The sequence below is a fragment of the Plectropomus leopardus genome, chromosome 5 (assembly GCF_026936395.1).
Source record: "Plectropomus leopardus strain MGB_pleo_1.0 chromosome 5, ASM2693639v1, whole genome shotgun sequence".
Classification (NCBI taxonomy): domain Eukaryota; kingdom Metazoa; phylum Chordata; class Actinopteri; order Perciformes; family Serranidae; genus Plectropomus; species Plectropomus leopardus.
Genome location: NC_142180.1, coordinates 8,901,572 through 8,909,092, shown reverse-complemented (window position 1 = coordinate 8,909,092; position 7,521 = coordinate 8,901,572).

Sequence of the window (7,521 nt, the reverse complement as noted above, 5' to 3'; positions counted from 1 at the left end):
TGATGTCACCTCCAGAGATTTCCAATTTTGCAAAAACCTCAGCCGACCAGATGCAAGGAGGGAAGAATGTCAGGCTGCCCGGGTGGAATCTAAATGGCAGATATGTCCCTGACAATGCTGCAATAACATATCGATCAGGTGCCGTGTTAGAGGTGCATGAGCTCAATATAAAGTCTGGTGAAATGCCCTAGAAAAGAGGCTACAGGAGAGAATTGAGAGGCAGTCCGTGTATTCAAATGTCAGCCCGGATTCCTCTACAACCTTTTGCGCCATTGAATGTCTCGAATATAAATGGACTGGAGTTTAAAGCTCTTCTTTCACTATAGACACTCTATTTTTAGACGGGCTCCCTTGTTGCGATACAGTCTTGCACAACCGCGTATGCAAATCATAGCACATTAGGGCCCTGTATCCTCTTGAAGCTGCATGTGATGCATACACTCAATTGCTTCTGACTGAGGAGTTCATTGAGAGGAGAGTGACCACCCAGGGAGAGCTCAAGCAGGTTCGTCTGATGAGCTACTTCACGCCGCATTTCAGCCCATTGATGAAGCTTATCAGCAGGATAAATATCTTCTGCCAGAGACTTCAGACCAATCATTATCCCTTTCCTACAAACAGATCTGAGAGTGGAGTCCATGACCTGTTGCTGCCACGCCAAGCAAAGTGCATGTATTGTCCCCATACATGCACAATCAACAATGCAAACTCCATTCCCACATGCATTAACCAGTATTTATAAGCGAAAGATGTACAGTGAGAATGGCAGCATCCTTCTTCATCCTGCAGACCAGCATGCATTTATTTTTGTTGAGTGAAAATAAACAATAAGGTGAGAGATAAATAATGAAAAAGATCTAATATGATGGCGTCTCTTATTAATAAACATTATTCTTTTAGTTGCTGAGCCCATTTTACTGGGCGAGTATTAATGTTTTGGAGTCCATGCAATCTATTACATGCCAAACAAAATGCACATTTGTCAAGTGGGAATTAATTGCCTTTGTTTGGTGGATGTTTTAATTATTCTCATTTCATTTTATTTTCACTTTGGCTTTGTTTTATTTTGCCTACATTATTTTATTATTTTGCATCTTACTGTAATTGTTTTGCATTGGCTCAATGTTGTAAACTAAATTAAAAGTCATTAATAATTATATTTTAACCTTTTTAACCCTTTGAAACCTGAGCAAACTGGCTTGATTTCTTTCAAAAACATGAGATTAAGGCAATGAGCAGCAAAAAGAGACAGAAAGAGATGATTAAACAAGTACAAGAAAATTACCAGAAAATAGACTATTTAATAAATAAATAAATGAATGATGAATAAAAGGGAATGACCTGGAAAATGCTTAGACATTATAATAATTCTGTAATATAATTTTAAATATGTAATTTTGATAATTATCTCTGATCATAGTTTTGTAAAAGTGATGTAAAATAAAAAGTAATGACATTTTCTATTTTAGATAGTTGCTCTAAATCATAATATACAAAACTGTATACATACAAAATATGCTGTTGGACATTAAGCACAAGGCTGATTATAATATTGTCATGTTATGAGTCTCTACAAAGATGTTTTTTTTTTGTTTTTTTTTTAGAGTTTTATGCATCTGAGCCACCCTTAAATCTGTCTTCACTGTCTAGAGCTTTCACGGACGTGAGAAAAACGAACACCATAAAAGAGGAAATCAGAGTGTTGTGATGTTAAAGGCCCAAACCCAGGGAACAACTGTACATTTGTTCTCACACTCCCATCTCTCATCAGAGCAGAGAAACAGAGGCTTTGTCAATCAGTCACAATCAGCTAATTGCTGGGCTGGCACATTCAAATCACAGCACCGCTGGAGGTTAATGAAAATTGCACCTTTGCTTGACATCACATCCGATCCTGTTAGCTGTGTCGAGCAGAATCCTTAGGCAGTGTCAAGTGGATTTCCCCAGAGAGCTGCCGACACATTTAAAAGGCAATATGTTACCCGTCATAACACATGTACCTGTATTTGTGCTGCATAAAAGCAACATCTAATCTCTAACAGGCAGGGCACTGGGAGAGTGCAGGCCTCCGCCAAGGCCAAATGCACCATCTTGCAATGTCAAAGGTCCAATATACGACATTCATAGCATTTATATAGCAGCAAAGCTCAATTTGCTGTGTAAAGATATAGTGGAGTGATGGTGTCCTGAGCAGAGAATGAAGTCACACTCAGTCCTCTCCCTTCTCCCCCTTCTCTTTTCTTTGTTTTGGTAGTCAGACCGGCTGTGTGTACATTTTATTGCATGAGTCCGCGGATGCTGTCCCAACTCACAGTGGCAGGAATATTTCAGAGAAAGAGTTATGCGCATCCTTCAGGGTTCCCCCCATGGTGCAGACATTCATTGCCCAGACTATGAATATCAAATTTGCAAATCTGGCAAAAGAACCAAGTGATTAGTGTATTTGTCCCATGATTTGGATTCATTTCAAAATTTAGTGGTTGTAGTTGATGACCAGTGCTGGCAGAATTATTCAGATCCTTTACTGAGGTAAAGGTACTGATACCATCCTGTGAATATACTGACTTACATGTAAAAGCCCTGCATTGAAAATGGTACTTAAGTAAATGTAAGTAAGAACAATCAGGATAATATACTTAAAGTATTAAAAGTAATAGTGCATAATGCCAAAAAAATACAAAAAAAAAATTAAATTACATTTAAAAAAAGAAAAAAAATCCAAAAAGTCAAAATTTACAAAAATGAGAACAAATCATCCAAATCTTCAAAGTTAATAATAACAAAAAGACAACCCCAAACTCAAAATTATTTAAAAAGTGGAAAAGAATACTTCTATCAAAATAGTTTGCAATTATATATATATATATAATATATATATATATATATATATATATATATATATATATATATATATATATATATATATATATATATATATATATATATATATATATATATATATTTTTTTTTATTGACTGAATGATAAATCAACTAAATGTTGCAACTGTATTTGTAACTCTTTGGTAATTTTATTTATATTCTTTTAACTCTTCTTATGTGTTTTTAATGCAAAAATATTTATTTGTAAAATAACTAAAGCTAAATAATAACTAATAACTAAAGTCATTATTATTGGTGCCGCTGTCACAAAGACAATTCGATTAATTTCAATTCCTAAAGAGCCTAGCAACAACAACACAGGCCACACTGTATTTAGTTTTCCACAGTGGTTTTGTCTAGAAAGAAAGAACTTCTATCGATAATCTTTGGTAACTGGGGATAGCAGATAGCTAGACAACAAAGCACTATCCTCTCTGTCTTTTGGTCATGACGTGGTTGAGACAGTCAGTTTGTGCCCTAAACTGAGCCTTTATTTTCACAGTAGATCATTCCCGCTAGTAGACAGAATTGTATTGTGAAATGGAGACTTATAGGGAACCAATTAAATGCCAATTGTGTTATTATTCTAGAACCAACATACTGTGCAACTGACATTTACATCATAATGATAAGTTAAAGCTAAAAGTCTTCGAGCCAAAAAATATGACTAGTTGCTCAGTATAATTAAACCTAGATCAAATCTTATGTCGGGCGCTCATGGAAATGGGGAACAGCGGGATACACAGGAAGGCAATCCAGGCAGACCAGAAACAGATTGACGAGAAGCCTTTATTGTAATGGCTAAGTCTTTAAAAGAACCACCATGTTTCAACAACTGTAGGCCTTTGTCATGGCTTTAAAAGACAGAGAGAGAAAAAAAACAACAACTTTAAACTTAAAAAAAGGTTTAAAAAATACTGTAATTTTCCACTTATCATCTGCCCACTTATAGTAATTGATGAAATTAAATTAAAGCCTCCAGAGGTAACCTTTTGGTATAAACATTTAATTGTAAACTTAATATTGATTGCACAATGCAGTGCCCATAGAACAATGAAATAACTGTGTTAAAATTGGTTTGCTAACAGCTTAGCTTTCACTGTGCAATTCTGCCTACCTCCGGGTACAATCGCTATGGAAAAATAAGGATACATTTTTTTTTTTAAAAGGAAGTGTATCAAACATTGCACGATAAAAGCATGAGCTGTTTGTTTTTCAGGTCCAGCACTTGCTAACAAAGGAGTCATTTTGCAGTGAGCGAGTGATTTTGCAGTTTACTACTGTGGACAGTAATGAAAATGGCAGAGGGTGGAACAAGTGAAGTAAATACTGAGAGAGGAAAATAGCCCCATTACCTGAGGACGCAAAAAAGGCAAAAAGAGAATGACCGAAACCGGAGTACAACGCAGGGGAATCTTAGAAGGGCACTTATATAATGGAGGAAGTCTCAGGGTTTGAGAGGGTTTAAAACCGACAATGAATTGGCATTTTTCCTGTTCGATGGCTAAGTACCACTCCCTGCAAACATAGCTGTTTTTAACTTCCATCTTAAATAGACCTAAAATTGGCATTTCTATTCCAATTTGGGAATCAAAATGTTTCTGCCTTTGCTATAGCAACAGCCAAAATGAAGTAACGCTAGATTACAGAAACTGTTGGTTTATTTTAATTTTAAAAGAAATAAAATATAACTAAATGAATTAAAAACATTTCTTCTCTATTCAATGTTACATGTTGATGATGTTGTGTAGTGTCGATCACTCATCTATGGATAGTTGCTAAGCTCTGAGGAAAATGGAAAGGTATCCCGCTAGATGGTGGCATCAACAATAACACCACTTGAGGATGCTTGGTGGAGGTAGAATTAAAAAGCTGAAAATGTATAGCTTTCCACTTGAATACATTTTGAAAAAATAATAATAACAATAATAATTAGCCTATCTTAACATCCCCAAGGTAATTTAATCAAGCAAAGCAAATCAATATGCAGGACAAGCTTCCTCTGTGTCCAAAATTGTGCTTTTTACAGTCTTTTAGTGTATTTTAACACTTTATGTAGTGTTTTCTGAATGTCTAATGCAAATCATCTTACCATATATAGTGCAATATATGGTGGTTGCTAATAAAGCCTTAAAGAACAACCTTCACACATTGTGCAGATTGAAGAAAAAGATGACTGTTGGATGAAGGATTGAATTAAACTTGCATCTTTTATTTGGTTTTTAATTGAATTGTTCAGTGAACAGTTTTGGACACAGATTTTGCCTTTTTTTAGCACCAGCAAGTAACGTGCCAAATGATATGTGCATGTGTGACTAAACTCATTCAGAGACATGTTAAGACATCCAGAGAACTAGAAATTGGCATTGCAAAATTAATTAGTGCCTCCTTTACAAAAATAACTGGGGCTGACACTTGGTGATGGAGCAGGCTAGCTAGCTTCACACAGTTTATTCAAGAGATGTACTGACTGCTCTCTCATGGCTGACTGCAATCGATGCCTCTACTGTGCAGCAGTTTATACTTCAGCGGAACAGGCTTGTATAAAATTAGAATGCATGGCACCGCTAATATGATTTTTCATTTTGGGTCTCTTTTTCCAAAAGGTTGCAGTTTGTCAATGATATGAGTTTTTGTGTCACTAAAGCCTGGATTTTCTGTGCCTCGGTGAGCAGACCGGCTGATCATGGCAATTCAGACTGTTGCTCTTTTAAATCCTGGTGTACTTTAATAGGGCTTTTAGGCAGAAAATTGGGCAACGGCAGAAAAAAACACTCAGAAAAAGATAGCCGCTTCTTGTCATTATGCAGTGGTGCACATTTACTCAAGTGCTATACTTAAGTACAAATTTGAGGTACTTGTAAATATTGTACTTTTTACTTCACTAAATTTATCTGAACGTTTTATTTATTTAGTAGTTAAGATTTTTGCATTAAAAAACACATAAGAAGAGTTTATAAAATATGATGTTTTGTTATAAATTACAGTTTATACAAAATAAAGCTGTAATGATAAGTTGATTAATCAATAAGTCTATTGGCAGAGTTTTTTTTTTTTAATAATTTGGACTTTTGTATTTATTTGGTTGTTGTGTTTTTGATTTTAGGCTTTGTGGGAGTTTTTTTTCAATTTTTTTTAATAACAGTTTTTCTGATAATGTATTCTATTGTTTTTGAGTTTTTGGGGTGTTTTTGTTTTTGTTTTGTGTTTTACAATTTTGGGTATTGTTTTTTTTTGTTGAGATTTTCTTTTTCTTATCTACTTACATTTACTCAAGTAAAATTTCCAATGCAGGACTTTTACTTGTAACAGAATATTTTTACAGTGTGGTATTAGTAATTTTACTTCAATAAAGGATAAAAAAATACTTCTTCCACAACTGTCAATATGATGGCTTATAAACTGTGCAGTAATTGTGCAGCGCTTCATCTAATGAGGTAAGAGAAGGGATATACAGTAGAGGGTGTCCACACACTAACAGTGGTGGCCGTTTCTGAGTCATTAAGTGCTGCTGTAATCGTGCCATTACGCTGCTCATTACGGACAGACTTTGGCATAATCTCCCACAGGGCCGCAGTCACCACTCAATTCCATTAGACACTTTTTCCTGCCTGGGAATCATCCTCGCTCACTATTCCTAATGATGAACCCCTCGCAGATTCAAAGCCGAGCTCCTCTGACACTGGTGTTCTGACTGGAAGCAGGCCAGCGTCGCCCTCCGAGACCGTCTTTCTTTCAAGCTTACAGTGGGCTACAAGTAGATTATGGATATAGCACAAATGAACACATTCACCGGCTTGAGAGAGGACTTTAACTGGTGACAGCCGACAGCCGCTGACTACACGGGCAAGATCCCCTGTCTTGTTGGCTTTAAGGAGGATAAATTTGAGACAGGCTCATTTCAGATGAAACGGAGAAATGACTAGAGATGAATGCAAAGTAAACCTGCAGCAAAAGATAAAATTCAAACAAAGACTCATTACAGTTTAATTCTATTTTATGACAACTAGATCCCCACCATTAGCATGAAAGCTGTGTTTTTCTCTTTCCATTCCTTTACAAAAAATTGATATTCACTTCTAGTCTGGTCAACAGTTAGCGGCAAAGTATGCGCCGCACGTTCACAGACGAGAAAAAAGAGAAACAGAAAAGTGGCAGACAAAGTCTACCCCCGAAGAAATAAAATATTCAGGAGAGATTTCTGTTGACTTTGTGCTAACAAAGTTTTTCAAAAGAAAGCGAACAGCAGTTGTATATGTGTGTGTTTTTCATATCATGTATCAAAGTTGGATTCAAATCGATATATTTATAACAATGCATCAAAGGAGAATGTGACACAATGTGACAGTGTGAAAGGGGTGATCGTGGTGATGAAACTACAGATAAATATCACCTGAATCTGCAGCTCTCTTTGGTTTCAAAAACCTTTATAGTGAGCTGAAGCTCATTTTTCAGCTGTCCGGCACAACTTTACTGTTTTGGCTCACTCTCATAGCTTTGTTTTAAAACCACAGAAAGCAGCAGTTTTCAACAAAAATGCTTTAAACACTGGTGCAAATTCATAAAAAGATTATGTAGTTTTTGCCAACTCATCAAATACTGTGGCTATGTCAAATTCAAAATCTGATATGGTAAATATCG